A 21209-nucleotide genomic window follows, 5' to 3' on the forward strand; every position below is an offset into this window, starting at 1 on the left:
AGGATGAGGAGGTGACACAAGAGCTTACAGTCTATGAGGATGAGGGGGTGACACAAGAGCTTACAGACTATGAGGATGAGGGGGTGACACAAGAGCTTACAGTCTATAAGGATGAGGGGGTGACACAAGAGCTTACAGTCTATGAGGATGAGGGGTGACACAAGAGCTTACAGTCTATGAGGATGAGGGGTGACACAAGAGCTTGCAGTCTATGAAGATGAGGGGGGGGGGCACAAGAGCTTACAGTCTATGAGGATGAGGGGGTGACACAAGAGCTTACAGACTATGAGGATGAGGGGGTGACACAAGAGCTTACAGTCTATAAGGATGAGGGGGTGACACAAGAGCTTACAGTCTATGAGGATGAGGGGTGACACAAGAGCTTGCAGTCTATGAGGATGAGGGGGGGACACAAGAGCTTACAGTCTATGAGGATGAGGGGTGACACAAGAGCTTGCAGTCTATGAAGATGAGGGGGGGGGGCACAAGAGCTTACAGTCTATGAGGATGAGGGGGTGACACAAGAGCGTACAGTCTATGAGGATGAGGGGAGACACAAGAGCTTACAGTCTATGAGGATGAGGAGGTGACACAAGAGCTTACAGTCTATGAAGATGATGGGGGGCACAAGAGCTTACAGTCTATGAGGATGAGCGGTGACACGAACTTACAGTCTATGAGGATGAGGGGATGACACAAGAGCTTACAGTCTGAGGATGAGGGGGTGACACAAGAGCTTACAGTCTATGAGGATGAGGGGTGACACGAACTTACAGTCTATGAGGATGAGGGGGTGACACAAGAGCTTACAGTCTATGAGGATGAGGGGGTGACACAAGAGGTATAAGAGCTTGTATAATGGTTCAGCCATTCTTTATAAGTAAACAGTATAAAATAATTTAATGAATAAAAATTCTGCTGCTTTCCCATTCTCCTTGCCCATCATATACAAAAGCCAAGGAGAATGGGAAACAAAATCACTCAATAGTTATTACACCACGAAAAAGAAACTGCACCTAACATGACAATACTGAATGCAGTTCTCTACATTGCAGGGAAGACGCTGTGATGCTCCTGAAAAAAACAACAGGGGCGATTTATTAAGACGGTCCAGAAATCTGACATACAAGGCATGATACATAAGATTATTAGGTTCTAAACCCTAAATACAGGGGCACATTTACTTACCCATCCTGTGGAGTTCCTGAAAGTCCATTGTCCGACCGGAATAGCCTGTGCCGCGGTTCACTAAGATGGTGCGCCCGATATTGTGCATGTGTCTCTTCCCCGCTCAGGTCCACCGGAGTTCACCTTCTTCTTCCTGGTGCATGTAAGTGCATTGTCTTGCGACACAATTTGAAAGTTAAATCCCACGCTCAGTCTGATTCCATCGGATCATCCGACGGCACAGCCCCTTCCCCCCCCCCCTGATTTCTGTCGCATGGAAGCCAGCGCAGCCACGCCACAATCCGATCGGGGGCGACACAATCCCCAGTTAAATACCGGTTCCAATCAATGGCCCAATTGCCAAACCATTTCAAAGGGTCTTAAAGGAATTATTTGATACATTTTACGTAAATCGAGTCAGAAAGTGATGTCATATTCTATGACTATTGGTAACCAACCCCTCAGCAGCTGCAGTCCTGTAAGTTGTTTATTGCAGTATACTCTATCCCTCTGATATATGTGATGTCATTTTCCTAGAGTGCCCCTTTAAGTCCCATGTTAATGATAGGGAGCTGTAGTCACGTCTTTGTGTGTTGTGTTTACTTTGGGGGAAGTAGCGTCTTGCGTTGCAGGACAATTCTTATCAAACCTGTTTTGTTTCTGACAGCCACTGACTCGTCTGCAAGCTTGTGTAGGCAAGAACCACCACACCTAGAAGAATTCACACGTCTTCTACGTCAGAGATTGTGTTATGTTTGTACATCAAATCACTTATGTAACAGGTAGGAAATTGTGCCTTTCAGGGGCCTGGAAAAGTTGGATGGCAAAGCTGGCTGTAAGTTCGAGTTCACATATTGGCCCAGATTTATTAAAGCCTTTGCGCCAGTTTTCTGTCTGACTTTGCACGTTTTTTTTAGCAAAAACTGCTTGCACATGTATTTATAAATTGTCCGAGACAATTTTGTGTTGCAGTTGCATTATTCCCGACACAACACAAAATTCGTCTCATAAAGGAGCGTTCTGGTGCTCAGTTGGACCTTGCAAAATGTAACTTAAACTCAATGGGGGTCATTTACTAAGGGCCCGATTTGCGTTTTCCCGACGTGCTACCCGAATATTTCCGATTTGCGACGATTTTCCCTGTATTGCCCCGGGATTTTGGCGCACGCGATCGGATTGTGGCGCATCGGCGCCGGCATGCGCGCGACGGAAATCGGGGGGCGTGGCCGAACGAAAACCCTACGTATCCGGAAAAACCGCCGCATTTAAAAACGGAAAATGTGTCGCGGAGCTTGCACTTACATTCACTCAGCCGGCCTCGGTGAACTCCAGCGCGTTCCGATGCTCTTCAGCGCAGCAGCGCCACCTGGTGGACGGCGGAGGAACTACCTTAGTGAATCCCGGCTGGACCCGAATCCACCGCAGAGAACACGCCGCTGGATCGCGATTGGGCCGGGTAAGTAAATCTGCCCCAATGTGTGATCGTGGCCTTAGTGCAAGCAATGTTTTATATCCAGCTTAAACAGCTTTCCCAGAGACAGATAAACATCTTATGTAATAATAGGACATATTTTTAATAGAAGATGAAAATGCCCTCTTAACCCTTTATCTGACTCATGTCCTTGTCCTGTAATATTCTGTTTGTCCTCAATCCTTGACTCATTGTTCTTCTATCTATTAAACAAATACCTATGAATGTACGGAAGACAATAGGGAAAGCGGCTGTGGGGCCTTCCCTTCCCTCTGGAATCTGGAAGAGCAACAGGTTACACATAGCAGATGACGGATACATATTATTCATCTGACTCATATCTTCCTTACCAAGGCCATATGTGGATTATAGATCAATGGAACATCAATGACGGCACAAAAACAGATATCATTTATTTTGGAGAAGCTCTGGCGATGATTTCTAAGAATCTGAAGTTATTGTCTCACAATGTGAGAGGTGGAGATAATCACTGGGGAATTCTTAGCTTAAGATGTTTTCGTTTTGCAAATGCTTTGTACATGGACATTTTTTGAGTTCAGCCTTGCTGGGTTCTAGATGAATTGGACATGATGGCTTATTGAACAATTAAGGCTGGTGGCACATAGCCGGTACCGGTCCGTTAATCAAGAAACATGCACTGGGAAAATTTAGTTGACTGACCGCAATGCAGAGGACGAAACTCTGTGCATCATCTTATACTTGATGTGAAGGAGTCCCTTCTTCCCCACTAAACAGTAGCATGGTCTGCATTGTTGTACCGCATGGAAGCAAGGACAAGATGATGTCTGTCTGTGAAATCGGCGCAGCTCTAGTTCCCTTGCGAAAATAAAATGCATGCAATTGGTAAGGATCTCCATGTGTTTGCATTGGGGTGATGAAACTTTCAGCTGCCACAATATTTCCTCAAATTCCTCCAAGTGCCCAATGTGCATAGAGCAGAGCATTGGCCTTAGAGTTCAATATTCTGAAAGTCCCATAGACTTTGGATGAGAATCCTAGTAATCTCTGATATTTCCAGCTTTCGAACCAGAGAGTCGTCTCATCTTTAAATGTTACTAGTGGAAAAAAATCATTTGGAGTCTGGGAAAACACAAGTTAAGGCCCCTTGCACAAGGCTGGTGCTCTCCCAGGCTGTACCTGGATGTAACAAATGGCCCGCTGCAGGATTGAGGAGGATTGAGCACTGGACGATTTTATATGATGATTTAATAAAGAAGCAAGAATTTTTCATTAAAAAAGTGCCAGATCGTTTGAATCTAAAAGATAGGACATGACTGCGTAGCTCTGATACGGTATGGTGGGCATTACAGCCATTCATATGGATTACCATATTGCCCATTGAAGGGAATGTGGCCGCGTCCTTCCCGTATTAAAATAGTACAGGTAGCACACGGCCATGTGTGAGGAAAACGTAAAAGGGGACACCGAGCTAAATCATGTGATCATTTTTGGCCACAAATAACGGAGCCGTGGTCTTGTTTGTTGCTCATGGGTTATGGATCTGTGCGGTCCGCTCACGTGCTGATGACAGTAGAAAAGTTTGCACAAGCCGCAATCACAGGCAGGGATATAATTTCTACTCAGTCTATTATACAGCTGCATAGGACATTGTCAGTAATGGCGGCTCTCCTCAGTCACGCATCCACCTGATAATCTGTTTGACCTTCCCTGGAATCTTGTTTACCCAGCAGACTATCCCGTATAATGGCGCCATTATTACTTGTTGTTTAAAGTCACAAAAGAGAAACACAAAGGGGAGAATTCACTAAGAGCGGCTTCTCATTTGCTTGTCTTAGTAGAAACTAATGTCATTTTTTTTGCATCTTTTCCCTGAAAGTCAGATCTTTACCTGCTATTATAGAACAATTGTTGGATCTCCCATAATGACCCCCGTACAATTTTTTTAGAAAGGGATGAGTCAAACATGTCCAAATTTCTGTTCATGAAAAAAACCTGCCTTGATAGATTTCCACAATTTTTTTTAAAGGGGATAATGAACTGGAGAGTGTAGAACGGTGTAGGCTATGTGAATTACATTTAGGCTGTTGTACCCCTGCAGACTATCCCTTTAGAACAGTGATTCTGAATCTTCCTAATGCTGCAACCCTTCTATACAATTCCTCATTGCGTCATGACCATAAAATTATTTTGCTTATTGTATCCACAGCACTTGCGCGCAGTAGCCAATGATCACAGCAAGGATGCCCTTAGTAGCCAATAGTTACAGCATAGATACCTCCAGTAGCCAATAGCCACAGCAGGGATTAATCCCACCCACCCCACCCCCTAGTAGCCACAGCAGGATTGTCCCTAGTACTCACAGCAGGGATATCCCTAGTAGTCACAGCAGGGTTTCCCCCTGTAGCCAGCAGTCACTGCATGAATGCCCAAAGTAGCCACACCAGGGAGGCCCCCAGTAACCACAGCAGGGATCTTCCCAGTAGCCACAGCAGGGATCCCCCCAGTAGCCAGCAGTCACTCCAGGGATGCCCCAGTAGCCACAGCAGTGATGCCCCCAGTAGCCAAACCATGGAGGCCACCAGTAGCCACAGCAGTGATACCCCCAGTAGCCAGCAGTCACTTCAGGGATGCCCCCAGTAGCCGCAGCAGCGATGCCCCCAGTAGCCAGCAGTCACTCCAAGAATGCCCCAGTAGCCACAGCAGCGATGCCCCCAGTGGCCACACCATGGAGGCCACCAGTAGCCCCAGCAGTGATACCCTCAGAAGCCAGCAGTCACTTCAGGGATGCCCCCAGTAGCCACACCATGGAGGCCACCAGTAGCCCCAGCAGTGATACCCCCAAAAGCCAGCAGTCACTGCAGTGATGCCCCCAGTAGCCACACCATGGAGGCCACCAGTAGCCACAGCAGTGATACCCCCAGTAGCCAGCAGTCACAGTGATGCTCCACCGCAGCCAGCAGTCAAAATTACTTACCTGCCACGCTCCTGTAGCCCTTTCCAGTCTTCTCTCTCCTGCGAAAAGACGCTGACAGTGTCTGCTGGAGTCTGGGAGATGGCGGAGACATGTGTAACTGTACAGTGCCGCTTACCTGATCAAATCAATGTGAATCTTAAAGACACACTTACATCTGATTATTCAATAGGCGATCGGTGTCTTTTTCCCTAAAATATATGTTTTTCAATGCTCTTAGGCGACCCCTGTAACAGGTTCATTTTACCCCCAAGTAAGTTTAGAACGGCTGTTTTAGAAGATATCTCAAGGCAAACTCTCAAAATCAGGGCGCCATAAATCAGGATAGCTGGAGGTTATGGGCAGTGAATCTGAGCAATAGAGGGTGCACTCCTGATTTGCATGGGGCCAAATATTTGGATTTATCAGCATTCACACCTGAGATTTTCTCAAGAAAGACATCATTGTAATGCTGAAAAATCAGAGCATGACCTCAACCAGCCAGGGAGATTAGTATGACCAGTGCTCTATATCCTTATAATAAAGAATCTATAAATGTAAATGAGTTGCAGTGATTATTCCATATAAAAGATGATTATTATTTTCAGTAAGCCATGCTATTCATGTGACTGTAATATAAGACGGCTCCTGGGGAAGCTATAGCTTAGCTTTTACACTTGGTGTAGCTATTATGACAGAAGGACACTAGATGGCGGTATAGATAACAGAATAATCTAGTTTTAGGATGGATTGCACTTCACTCACTACAAAACATTTTCTAATGATCCACAAGTCCCTAATATATATATATATATATATATATATATATATATATATATATATATATATATATATATGTATGGTTCTTCAATCTTCATCTTCTGTCAGTTTGTTAAAAATTCAAGTCTAGAAAACTGGGCAACAGTTACTATAACAATAATAATACATCTTTATTTATATATCACCATCATATGCTGTAGTGTTGTACAGATCATGTTGAACATGTACAAAAAAATAAGAGCGTACACAGCAATAACATGGTCAGATGAAGCAGGTGGAAGAGGGTCTCGGCTCACAAGAGCTTACAATCTATGATATGGTGACAACTGGAGCTGTAAGGGTTTTCACACAACAATCCCATATTCCTGAATGGCTAATCTATGTAGTTATTTAGAAACAGAGAAGGTGTTACTCCCTAAAAAGGCAGATTTGTTATGCAGGTGTCTTGGAAAGCTGAGTGACTACTCATGTTAACATTTATAGGAAATCTCCCATAATAATCAAACATCATAAACCGGGGACACTTACTCGTAGATCCAGGCACAGTGACTGTAGTAATCTTCTTATATTTGTTATCTATGGCCTCCTCCCTTCTAAAATCAACATTTAAAATTATGCTACTGAGCCAGGAGGGCTCTGGGGGACATTACCCGCCTCCCACCGTGTGAGATTACATCAGGAAGAGAGAGGGAACATGGGTAGGGGAAGACAGTGCCTCAGCCTGTGAAGCCAGAGCATGGAGGGGCTCTTATAATGCCCCCTTACTAGCCTCCTTCCTTCTAAAGACGACATTTAAAATTATGCTAATTAGCCAGAAGCTTACTGTGGGTTGTTACCAGAGCCTTTCCATGTTGTAGCTTTGCTGGCTGTTACACTGTCTCCCTGATGCAATCTCACTGCAGCTGATGCAGTTTTAAAACACAGTGGGGAAGTGCTCCTTCACAGTGTAACAGCCTGTGAATCTACAGCATGCATGGGGCTCTGGTAAAACCGCCGAAAGCTCACCAGGCTTATTTACCTCAGTCCTAATAGGGCACATGGGTTTGAGTTGTATACCTCTGTGCTGATGCTCTGCAGCAGTGATATCATATTCTTTCTTATGTATTTATTACATAGAGAGCCAGTCATTGGAATAGGCAGCATTTATTATAGCATTTCAGAAGAGTCTGACCTTTAGGGTCCTCCCAAGGTAGAATCAAATATTTGCCCTAGGGTTCACATTCTGGAAGCTTAAATAATATTTGTCACTTAGGAACACAATTCTGGTAGAGGTAGTGGGAAACCGAATGATTTCTATGTAATGTGATTCTTCCTTCCAATAGATACATTGGGACACATTTACTTACCTGTCCGCGGAGTTCCCCAAAAGTGCATTGTCCGTGCCGCGATTCACTAAGATTGTGCGCCCGATATCCTGCATGTGTCGCTTCCCCGCTCAGGTCCGACAGAGTTCATCCTCTTCTTCCTGGTGCATGTAAGTGCATTGTCTTGCGACACACATTTGAATCTTAAATCCCACGTTCAGTCCGAATCAGTCGGATCAGTCTGACGGAGCCCCCCCCCAATATTTCTGTGGCGTGAAAACCAGCGCAGCGGCGCCACAATCCGATCACGTGCGACACAATCCCCAGTTTAATACCTGTCACAGTGGCGCAAATCCGGAAAATGTCCGAAAAACCGACGAAAGTGCGTCCATGGACCCTTTGTAAATAAGCCCCAATGACTTCTATGTATTGTGACTCTTCCTTCCAGTAGATACACTGGGGGTCATTTACTAAGGGCCCGAATCACTTTTTTTCTGATTTGCGCCGAATTGCCCCAAGTTTTTGGCGCATGCGATCGGATTGTGGCGCCGGCATGCACGCTACGGAAATCGGGGTGTGGCCGTCGAAAAACCAGACGGAAAAAAAATGCGTCGCTTGACACGCACTTACATGCACCCAGGATAGCTTGGTGAACTCCAGTGAACTCCGACGGACTTCAGCACAGCAGTGACACCTAGTGGACATCGGGTGCACTATCTTAGTGAATCGCCGGAAGACCCAAATCAGCATCAGAGAACCCGCCGTTGGATCGCGAATAGACTGGGTAAGTAAATCTGCCCCATTATGTTGTAACCCGTGCCCTCCGCATGGAGCACGGTGGTCTTGTCATGACTGGTGTTGGTGTGGGGGGCTTTCTCTATGTCTATTTGTATTCGGTTTTGAGCCTTGTGTCTGACCACCAACACTGATCCCGGCGCCTTCTATCTATTATTCATCCAAACTATCATTTTATTAGCGCTATATGCAAATAAGCTGCTTTGCTGGAATATTTCTCATCTGCATTCAGCACTGGCATCGCCGCGTCACCTCCGTGTCAAGGCTATTGATTTTAAATAGAAAATAAATAACCCCCCCCCCCCTCCCTTCTTTGTCGTATTTAGATTTGCTTTTGCTTTATTTACCAAAATGATTGCAGAATTTTTGTCTTTATTCTTCATAAGAATAATAGATATAATAAACAGGATGTAACATATTCTATTGTCTCAGGGCGATGTCCCACCTAATAAGTCTCATCAGTGTGTGATCATATGTCACTTTCAGGCTGAGGCCGGTGACACTCGTGGTGTCTTTATAGCGTTTCTGCTGCGATTACATACGCATTGAAAACGCATGTATTTTTCAAATGTTTGCTTGCGTTTACATTTTTAAAAACATAACGCCTGATGCAGGCAAAAAAAACGCAGGGGAGTAAATGCCACGTTAAGACACTAACCTAAAACCCATTGAAAAAGCCAGATCCGTTTTACAAGGATAATAATAATAATAATAATTTATTTATATAGCGTCTACAGATTACGCAGCGCTGCACAGAACTTGTCCCCAATGGGGCTCACAATCTACTAGTATGTTTTGGAGTGTGGGAGGAAACCGGAGGACCCGGAGAAAACCCACGCTAACACGGAGAGAACATACAAACTCTTTGCAGATGTTGACCTGGATGGGACTTGAACCCAGGACCTCTGCAAGGCTGTAGTGCTAACCACTGAGTCACCGTGCTGCAAGAACGCAATGAAAAAAAAGCAACAAAATGGCATTGTTTTGTTTTGGTAAATTCCTGCTAATACAATGAATACTTCAAAGGTTTGTCCACACAGGATGAGTTCAATGTGGGATTGCAGGGGAATCTGCAGGGTTGACGATACACGTATGTGGCGTGACTATGAAATCTGGAGCATGTCAATATTCACTTCAGATTTTCAGTCTTTGCAATGGATAGAGGAGAATCAGAGACAAGTCCACATCAATTACACTCCTAGTGGGCATCTACTACACGAGAAGTTCAGGGGTCTCCCCCTATCCTTGCTCCCTCTCTCTTCCTAATATAATCTCACACTGTGGGAGGGGGAATGCTCCTGCACAGCGTAACAGTGTGTGAAGCTACAGCACAGAAGGGTTCTGGTAACGCCCCAGAGCCCTTCTGCCTCATTAGCATAATTTTAAATGTTCATTTTAGAAGGAAGGAGACCATGGATAACAAATATAAGAAGATTAACAGAGTCCCAGTGCCTGGATCTATGAGTAATGTCCCTGGTTTATCAAGCTTGATTTTGATTTCCTGTGTGATTTTACCCTCCATTGCAAAACTAGAGCCATGCCGCTTGTGTGACTTGTAATACAGGCAATCCCCGGGTTATGCACAACATAAGGTTCTATAGGTTTGTTCTTAAGTTGAATTTGTATGTAAGTCGGAAAACTCATCTCTACATGATTCATACTCAATTCCAACCCATTTTCCCCAGACAAAAAAATTGACTGACCCCAAGGGGATTTATTAATAACAGTAATAAAAATAATAATAATAATAATCTATTTATATAGCACCATCATATTCTGTAGCGCATTACAACTCATTGGGGACATATGCTAACATAATATTATATTACAGAGTACAGTCATATGGAACAATAGGAGTTCGAGATTGGGATCACGATCCTGAATTTTACTCTTTAAATGTATTTCTAAAATTTATTTTCATGGTTTAATTTCAAAATTTATAAAAACGAAAAAATGGATGTAAAAGTTTTTTTTACATTAAGTGATTGTGAATACCGGTGGAGCATGTATTGTGTGTGAGTGACTTCCTGGAGTCCTAGAAGGCAGCAGAGTTTGTGGAAATCCTCTTGGGAACCTGAGGCAGATACCCCTGGGGGATTTGTTCACTTGTCCTCAAAGTACAATTTACATTCAAAGCAGAAAAGCAAATCACATGTCAAATGTCTGGGCCTGATATTGTGCAAAACAAACTAGCAAATACATTGCAGCGCAGTCAGGCTGGAGCTGAGGTCTGTATAGGATTAGCTGGGAAGTGAGGGGGACACAAAGGGGACAACTTTTTTTTTTTTTTTTTTAAAGATTCTTGAGCTCTTTGTGAAAGTAAAAACCTACTTCACAGGCCCCCAAATAGGAACGTTTACTCATTAACCCATACAATGCCAAAGTCCAGCCTGGTTTTTTTTTAACTACAGCTTTAAAAAATTACAAAGAATTACGCTAACACATTTTGCATTGGTATATATAGATTGTTTTGATGTTATTTTTAAGATCAGATATGAAAAGTTTATTTTTTAGAAACTCCAATGTTTCTATCAATCATCTCATATCTGTCTGTCTTCTACTTGTCTCTCATCTGTCCACATCACAATATTTGTAATTGTTTGTTTCTTATCCTTCTATCGATTGATCGCTCTATCTTTTATCATCTATATACAGGCGGTCCCCTACTTAAGAACACCTGACTTACATACGACCCCTAGTTACATACGGACCTCTGGTAATTGGTAATTACTGTACTTTAGCCTTAGGCTACAATAATCAGCTATAACAGTTATCACAGGTGTCTGTAATGAAGCTTTATTGTTAATCCTGATTCTTATGACAACCCAACATTTTTAAAATCCAATTGTCACAGAGACCAAAAAAAAGTTTGACTGGGGCTACAATAATAAGGTATACAGTTCCGACTTACATACAAACTCAATTTAAGAACAAACCTACAGAATCTATCTTGTACGTTACCCGGGGACTGCCTGTATATATATATAATCTAGCTATCCCATATCTATTTATATCTATCACCTATCTAACTTTCACTCTATCTATATATCTATTTACATTATGCTCGGTATAATCTATCTTTTACCTTGGTATGCATCTATGTTTCTATATGTCTGATGTCTATCCTTGTATTTATGTATAAGCATTGTCATCATTGTCTCTAATGTGTCTTTCTTCTGTATATATTTCTATCTATCTATGTATCTATCAATCAATCTTTATACAGGCAGTCCCCTACTTAAGGACAACCTATTTACAGAGGACCCCTAGTTAAAGACGGACCCCTCTGCCCCCTGTGACCTCAGATGAAGCTCTCTGGATGTTACTATAGTCCCAGACTGCAATGACCAGCTGTAAGGTGTCTGTAATGAAGCTTTATTCATAATCCTTGTTCCCATTACAGCAAAGAATGGTGAAACTACATTTGTCACTGGGGCAAAAAATTTTTTTTGTCTGGAACTAAAATTATACAATACACAGTTTCGACTTAGATACATATTCAACTTAAAGAGGACCTGTCAGCTATAAAAACGACACTAGGAGCTACTTACTAAAGTAAGCGGTTCCTAGTGCTAGAACAGATGTAGCAGTGTTATCGGAAACCTCTGATATCACTGGCAGACACTGCCGCGCTGTACACTAGAAACACCGGACCGCACTGGCAGCCCACTCCATAGACCAGCGATGGCTGCCACGCGTCATGCGCAGTCACTGCCCCTAATCCCGCCCCCTCATGATTCTAGTGAACATCGCGGCAGTGTCTGCTAGCATTATCAGAGGATTCTGATTACGCCAGCAGTGTAACACTTCTGCGTCTGTTTTAGCACTAGGAGCTGCTGACTTTAATAAGTAACTCCTAGTGATGTTTTTAGAGGTGACATGTTCTCTTTAAGAACCTATCTTGTACGTAACCTGGGAACTGCCTTTTTTAATTTCATATCTATCTGTTTATATTTATCGTATCTCAAAACTGTAAATTTATATGTTCATAACTATCTAATGATATTCGGATCTATTTATCTTTAGTTATTGTCCTCATTATTAGACCTCTCCACCAGGATCTAACACATATGTGACTTTTTCTTTATTTTTCTATTGTTAAAATAATATAGAAATAATAAGATAATAATATATCGTTATTTCTATATTCCATGGCACTTTACAGCACTCATCTATACAAATAGCATAAGACATTACTGAGCAATAACATGGTCAGGTGAAGCAATAGGAACCAGGGCCCTGCTCAGAAGAGCTTACAATCTATATTGATTGTATCATCATTTTTCTTCCTACTGTATGTACTGTGTATCTTCTGTACACTTCTACAATAACTACCTGTCTAATATCTATCTCTTTGGGGCACATTTACTTAGCCGTTCCTTGGAGTTCACAGAAAGTGCGTTATCCGACGATAATGTATTCTGCCACGTTTCACTAACATCGTGCGCCCAATATCCTGCATGTGTCGCTTCCCCGCTCAGGTCCGCCGGAGTTCACCTTCTACTTCCCGGTGCATGTCAGTGCTTGGCTTGTGACACAATTTGAAAGTTAAATCCCGCGCTCAGTCCGAATCATCCGATGGCCTCCACCCAATTTGTGTTGCATGGAAGCCGGCGCAGCTGCGCCAAAAGCCGATTGTGTGCGACATAATCCCAGCGCAAGCCCCTGTTAAATACCTGTCAAAGCTCCGCAAATCCCGAAAGCAGCGAACAGTCCAACAAAAATGCGCAGCACGACCCTTAGTGAATAAGCCCCTTTAGCTCCAACAAAGGAGGGAGAAAGATCGGGAGAATGAATTACATTAGTTTTCTCTTTATTAAAATGTTATTCACCATTCAGCCCAATGATGTGTGACATCCACATATTATAAGAAACTTCCGGAGACTACATATTTCCTAACCCTAAGAAAGAAGACACTGAATGTAAGGCTTCACATAATAAAATACACTCTCTGACGTCTGTTTTTGTTTCACTTACTTTGGCGCATTAAGTACTTATAAGGAAGGTTATAAATAACTTTTTCTTCACATTAAGAAACCTAAATATTTACTTTTTTTGCCTTAATCTCACATAAATGAATGACAAAATGTGCGCCTCTTGAAGTGGGCGAGAGGTGCTTCTAAGGTGGACAGATAGGCAATTATTAACCCGGAGTAATATTGTGACTGGCACATGGGCGGTGGAGGAAAACACTGGGATCTCACAATAGACCTGGTGTCTGTATGATACAATGTGGAGAGAGGGTTAAACCTTCACTAATTTCCTGGTTTATTTCAGGTTATACCATACATTACAATTAAGCGTCCCCCAACACTTTAAGTGACTGAATTGCTCCCCTATATGAGAGGAACGTTAAACTGTGCTCATCCTGAGCTTTCTGGTGTATGAATATAATGTTAGCGTCCTGTAAACCACATCCCAAGACCGAACAGTTTACTAATTACCTAACCACTAATTAACCACACTAATTTCACAGCTCCCTGCTTTCATCACATCCTCCCTTATTGGAGTCAGGAAGGGGTACATATTAAAAAAAAGTTTCAGCTCAATGAAAAGAAGTTAGATGCCTCTTATCTACATTATAGACTTGGAGTTATATGACTAATATTACAGAAATCTACCATCAAAATCCATCATGATAAACCAGGGGCATTTACTCATAGATCCAGGCACCGTGACTGTGGGAATCTTCTTTTATTTGTTAGACATGGTCTCCTTCCTTATAAAATCAACTTTTAAAATGATGCTAATGAGTCAGTAAGGCTCCTGGGGGGTGTTACGAGGGCTCCTCCCTGTTGCAGATTGACAAACTGTTACACTCCCCACTCCCACTGTGTGAGATTAGACAGAGGGAGTGCAGAAGTGTAGAGGGGAGACAATGTAACATCCTGTAAATCTACAGCACAGAGGGGTTCTGGTAATTTCCCCCCAGGAGCCTTCAGTCTCATTAGGATAAATTCAAAAGCTGATTTTAGCCGGAATGCCATGGATAGTAAATGTAAGGAGATTACCACAGTCACGGTGCCTGGGCCTATGAGTAAGTGCCCCTGGTTTATCAGGATGGATTTTGATGGTAGATTTCCTTAAAGGGAACCTGTCATCAGGAGCCCTTTTTCTGGCCCCCCATAGGGAATTGTGTGCACATTACTAAGCGTTTCCTGATAAAAAGAAACGTTAGATGAAAGTTTACCTTTGCAGAGTAGTGTCCCATGGGAGTCCCCCCACCCTTGGAAAACCGCTCCATCATGGGTCTATTTAAAAGAAAAAATATTTATTTATCCCTCCTATTTGAAATAGACGCCTGACGAATCGCTTTCCCGAGGGTCTGGGGGAAAACGGCTTCTCACTGGCCACTACCATGGGACATGGGACCCTGCTCTGCTGAGAGAAAGTTAAACTTTTCATCTAACTATTAAAAAAAAGCCAGTTTTATTATAAAAAACACTTTGGCAATGTGCACACTATTCTCTATGGGGACATGGGGGAGCCACGTAAAGGGCTCCTGATGACAGGTTTCCTGTGAATACTTGTGAGACCCCACCCCAAAAAACTATTCCCTTCAAAAAGCATAACACACATAATAATAATAATAATCCTTTATTTATATAGTGCCTACAGATTATGCAGCGCTGCACAGATCTTACCAGATCGGTCCCTGTCCCCTTGGGGCCCAAAATGTTTTGGAGTGTGGGAGGAAATTGGAGGACCCGGAGGAAACCCACACAAACATGTAGAGAAGATACACTTTCTTTGCAGATGTTGCACATGCATCCTTTCTATGAACATCCATGTGATTATTCTGCTCCACGTATACTATTCCTACACTTCCACAGCTCCGGCGCTCGACGTATTCATTCGACTCAGTCCAGAATTCTGTAAATTAGGACCAAAGCAGTGAACTAATTAGAGATAATACAGGGCAGCCAGTCAATGTACTGCAGCAAAAAGTGACAATTCATCGCCTCCAAAGAGTAATAAACCGACACGTAGAGACTGCATCTCCATAATGTTCAGACACCGACAAGGAAAACAAAGTTTTTATGGAAAATGTTACCCGCCAAATGCAAAGAAGATTCCAGACCTTTTCTAAAGCCGAGTGATGAATATAAATTTTCCGCGTTGATGACTGGTACTGTCCCTTTAAATCAATAATAAAAAAAAAAAATTGCCCCTCATGCTTCGTGTTTTTCATCTAGCACCTTTCAGGATGAATAGTTTTCTGACGAATTAGCACAAAAAAGATTGTCTCCATAGTTACTGATTTTAATAGAAAGGCCCAGGAATAAATTGACATTAAAACTGAAGCTTTTTTTCTGCAGGAAAAAAAAAATATGGATGAGTGCCCCAGAACGGCAATCATTTTACAAACATCAAAAGTTGCATCGGAAGCGACTGATCTTAACCCCTTTGGATCTCTTTCAGCAAAAAAATACAAAACCTACATTTTGCAATGCGCCTCTAGCCAAAAAAATGCCAGCAGGTGAAAAAGTATTTACAGCGCCGCGCGTATTGTGCGTGACATAAGATATGCTGTTCCTATAGCAACACTGAAAGTATTGTGACAGTTCGAATGTTATTGCACTTTTTTGGAAGATTTGGGTTCCCAAAGATTAGATCCCTAATTATCAACGATGTCGGATACCTATAGAAATAGGCCCCGCTGATGATTGTTGTTATAATAAAGAGCATTGCTATTGGTTAAGATATTTTTTGCGGAGCTGATATCAGAAAAAGTTTCCATCTAAATAAAGTACACAGGGGGCATTTATTATTTTTGGCGCTAGGGGTTGACCTTAGGGGTGGATTAAGTCTATTATGGGCCCTGGGCTGTATGAATATTTTAGCCCCTACGGAAGTCCGGAATTCACTTCCTACATATGGTACTAGAATCAGCTTCTTGGAGAATGCTTACGGTTTCAGGACCTTTGAAGCACCTTCAAAGGTCCTGAAACGGCTTTTGTGCACATGTGTATTGAAAGCAGGAACACATATATGAAGATTTCACTGTAGAAGGCCCTTCTCAGTGCTTTGGGTCGTTGTGGGCCCCCTAGAAGGCTTGGGCCCCCAAACCTCCTATATTATAATCCACTACTGAGTGTCTTTTGGCACCCTGTGGTTTGTACTGTGATGTTATATTGTGGCGCATGGCCTTAATGTACTTGGCGCATCGTAAGAACATGTGCAAAGAGTTTGTATGTTCTCTCTGTGTTTGCGTGGGTTTCCTCTGGGTCCTCCGGTTTCCTCCCACACTCCAAAACATACTGGTAGGGTGATTAGATTGTGAGCCCCATTGGGGACAGGGACTGATCTGGAAAGCTCTGTGCATCGCTGCGTAATCTGTGTGTGCCATATAAATAAATGATTATAATTATTATTATTAAGCATAAATGATCATCAAAAATGACAAACCACATTCATGTAGGGGTTTAAGTGTTGGAGACTTGTTTTTTGTTGGTCTAATTATGCACCAAAAAAGTGTTGGGAAACTAGAAGTACAGGAAAAGTGTCAGGATTCAAAAGTTGGAGCCAAATTAAGCGATGAAAAAAAAAACGGTGTCAGTTTCGGAAAATAAGCTGGGGCCGAGCTTCATGTTACTTCTCTACAAGAGTCAAACTGAGTTTCACAGGAATATAATCCATTGTAGTTTGTGATCAAATCAGTTTAATACATAGAAATGTATAAATAAGTTGACAACAGGGCGTTATCATTCCATTGGTATATGTCTACACAGTCTGGCGCTAACAACTAGGACAATGTCTAGTAGGGACCCCTCCCCTTCCCAACTGTTAATGCCCAGTTGTCTGTTTATTAATACGTTTTTAGGAGGAATAATAGAAATACAGGAACACCTAGAGACTTTTGTCACTGCGCCACATTTATTAAATGTTGGCACCACAATTTGGCTTCTTTTCTGACACTTTTTTGGGCACATCTCTTCAATCCCAGCACTTTTTTGCACTTCTACTTTCCCAACATTTTTTTTTTGTCACAACTTTTTGGTGCATAGTAAGATGAACTAAAAGCAACTTGTAAACTCCATCCTGAATGTGTTTTTATGCCCTGCCTAGAGTAATAAGTACAAATTCTCCAGAGCTGTTACCTCATGGGGAAGAAAATAAATTACTAAAATGGACTTGTTAGGAGCAGTGAATCCATCCAATAAGTTGATAGCAGAATCAGAACCATACAGTGAGTAACAGTCGCACTGGCATACAATTTGCTCCTGCGAATCAACTTAAGGACACCTGACTAACAGACGACCCCTAGTTACAGACGAACCTCTCTGCCCACTGTGACATTTGGTGAAGATCTCTAAATGTAACTTTAGTCCCAGGATGCAGTGATTAGCTGTAAGGTGTCTGTAATGAAGCTTTATTGATAATCCTGATAAAACCAAATTTTCACAGGGACAAATTTTTTTTTTCTGGGGCTACAGTTATAAAATATGCAGATCCGACTTACATACAAATTCAACAAAGCTACATAACCTGGGGACTGCCTGTATCTAGAAAGAGGAAACAAAAAGAAAGCAGAACCTACTTCACATCCCCTTTAATCCACAGAACTCCAAAATTTCAGTCAAGAAACCTGTGCTTGTGCCAGCTCCAGCTACTCATCATTTTGGCTCCGAAAGAAAAGATTTTTATTTCTATTTGGCCATCATTACAGCATCCAGTCCCAATTTTCCAACCCAGGCTGCAGAAATCCAGCCCCATCCATATCTCAGATGTTTCACAATATCTTTCCTAGCAGCAATTACATGTGAACAAGATTCTTTGAGCAGACATAAATAATGAATCCATATGGTAAAATAATCAATCCCCAAGCATCCAGCAGTACAAACAATTCTCCCCCACCCTGGGCACCAGAACTATGTGGCCTTTACAGAAACCCCCGGCCTTTGAAGTTTTAATTGTAAAACAGGGACACTTGTGTTTAGACGTTTCTATCAATCATGGCTGAGCAGAACGAAGGAAGTGACAGGGGTCCTGCGCTCTGGAGACTTATATCATCGCTACTGTAACATGTAAATGATGTTAAAATATTGAGGAAGACAATCTGACCCCGTAATTCAATAACATATAAGCTCAGTCCAACTATACATGTGGGGGGAATGTACTTAGACTTGTGTTTTGCAAGCGGGTCTTAATCTTACCCTCTCCGGCACAAAGTGACCCGGATCTACTAATTAGCTCTGGCCTCTTTGTAATTCCGGAACCCTTCTCCGCTGGATTTAGGCCTATTTAGACGAGGTCTGACTCAGCAGAGATTGCAGCTATAGTCTACAGTTTTCTGGAGGAGCCTATAGTACATTTGCAACATCCCCCACCAGGGCCTAGCCTTTTCTTGGGGCCGGGAGGCAGCCGGAGCCCAGAATACCGGAGTGGCTGGCGGTTGCAGCCTAGGCACGCTGTGGTCACGGTGGTTGATATAGGGACCGGAGGGCTGTCCTACAGCCTGGCAGGTCTCCCTGGTGTGTGCAAGAAATATGGAGGGAGAGGCTGATGCAGTGGTTCCTCGCTGAAGTGTCTGTAGGATGAGTCCCTGGGTAATGGATGGGGAAGCCCGTGGGGGTAACAGCCGTATCCAGGGATCAGACGGAGGCAACCTTGTGCAAATCAACTTACAGTTCTTTACTGAACAGCAGAAAATGGCCAAACGTTACAGCAGTAGATTCCACAAACTGGTGGGAGGTAGCTGGTCCACAGGAAGGTTACTTGCAGCCTGGTAGAAGATGCAGGCTGGGTTGATGTAGGGAAAACTGTGTCCAATAGTGGAAGCTGCAGTTCAAGGGCTTGAGTCTCCTTACTCGCCCTTAGGTATCTGGCAGCAGCCTGAGATACCTCTTCTTCCTGGTAGTGGGTCTGGACTGCGGCTCTGCAGGGAGCTGCACACTGGACTTGCTACACTTTCTATGGACTGGATTCCAAGACCATTTGCTTCCACCCAGCAGAGGCTTTTATATTCCCCTGGTCAGGTGGTAGCACTCTTCCAACCAGCTTCCAGCTTGCTTTACAGGTACCTAATTGGACAATACAAATAACAGCATTAACTGTTGCCTTTCCAGGCAGTACCTGCAGCTGCAATTACACATTGTCTAGATTCCAGAACCTTCCAAGAGAGGTGATGGGCTCGTAACCTAGAGAGGGTGCTATACGCAACTTCCCACCTGCCTATGCATTGGTAGGGGTGTTGCACAATATATACAGTGGGGTGTGACATGCAAATCTTTAGCAAGGTGAGTACAAGGCATTAATCACTAGCACTCATCTAGTACTGGCTAAGCTTTCTGTAGAGTCACTGGGAACCAAAAGCCTTCTTGACATCCTGTGTCTTGCTGCCTTCTGGTGGATGGAAGGGGGCGCCCCCTCTGTCAAAACCACTTCCATATCAGAGATCGGAGGTGTGGGCCAAGGAAGTTCACAAAGTGCTATGTGGCTGATACATAGACCCTGGTAAAGTTTGTGATAGTGAATTCCTTTAAAGGTGTTTTCTTAAAGTTAAAATGGCTACTTTTTTCCAAAAAGAGCTCCTCTCCTGACCATGAGTGGTGCTTGGTATTGCATCTAAGCTCCATTCATCTCTATACAGCTGAGCAGCTACGCCGGCACAAACCATGGTCAGGTGTGGCGCTATTTTTGGAAGAAAGCGGGCCATGTTTTTAAACCTCCCTTTAAATTTGTATTTGCTCTAAGTAGCAATCATGGAGAAGGGTTGCTGCTATACGCTATGGCAGCCATTGGTAAAAAAAAAGGATCAGGTAGTTTGAAAACAACAGCCTAAGGCGAGCGGCACATGACCATGGTCGGGACCAAAAACATGGACGACATGCTGGCCGAATTTCATCTACTGAGGCCAGACTCCAAGAATTACCGTATTTTTCGGACAATAAGGCGCACCGGATTATAAGGCGCACCATCAATAAATGGCTGCTTAAACGTCTAGGTTCATATATAGGGCGCACCGTATTATAAGGCGCACCTGGTTATAAGGATGAATGACCAGCAGGTGGCAGACCTGTGCACAGTTCAAGGCAGCTGTTGTCTATAAGTACGGTTCATATATAAGGCGCACCTTTGATTTCTGAGAAAATGAAAGGATTTCATGTGCGCCGAAAAATACGGTATAGTGATAAATGGAGTCCCAACTTCCCCACAAAACAGCAGCCAAACTGTAATCATGATCACAGCAGGGAAGCAGGGACTCCATGTATCATATAACACTATGATGCACAGAGTCCCATCTTCTGCACTGTATGTGAAATCCAGGCTAATTCTTGTCCCCCCTGACAGCTGCTGCAGAGGGTAAGTCAGGGCTCCAGGTATCTGTACACAATAGCTGTCAGCCAATCACATTAAAATTGGCAGATTTTGTTACAACAATGTATTTAACCATTTAAATGTCAAGTTAGGCAATGCTGCATCTCTATATCTTTTGTGTATGACCAGCTTTGGGCGGTCTGTTTGTAAGAGAATAGGACGGGCTAATTTGACTATGAAGGGAAACAAAAGTCAATGGATAACAATTAGGCTCATGAAAAAGGGCAGAAAGCAATGTTTTTTCCCAAGCTGCCCCTGCACCTAAAGCAGCAGAACTAGGCAAGATCCCTTCCTCTAGTCGATTCTTGGATGTGAAAAACATATGCGACTTTACGACAAACCCAAAAATTAGGGGCATAGCTAGACAGCATCTAATAATCCTAAAATATATACAAATTTAAGGAAGATAATTACAGATAATAACTAATGTCTGTTTGGG

At 43.0% G+C, this 21209-nt stretch overlaps 1 protein-coding gene across 2 annotated transcripts in view; it reads left to right on the top strand.

Moving 5' to 3' along the window:
- The window catches only part of BAZ2B (bromodomain adjacent to zinc finger domain 2B), a 270525-nt gene that overhangs the window by 1969 nt on the left and 247347 nt on the right, over nt 1–21209 (top strand). For both annotated transcript variants that reach the window (XM_072121914.1, XM_072121912.1), the window contains exon 2: nt 1835–1949. The gene's annotated coding sequence lies outside the window, so the exon portion shown is untranslated. The remainder of the gene's footprint in view (nt 1–1834; nt 1950–21209) is intronic.

The sequence above is a fragment of the Engystomops pustulosus genome, chromosome 8, assembly GCF_040894005.1.
Source record: "Engystomops pustulosus chromosome 8, aEngPut4.maternal, whole genome shotgun sequence".
Classification (NCBI taxonomy): Eukaryota; Metazoa; Chordata; class Amphibia; order Anura; family Leptodactylidae; genus Engystomops; species Engystomops pustulosus.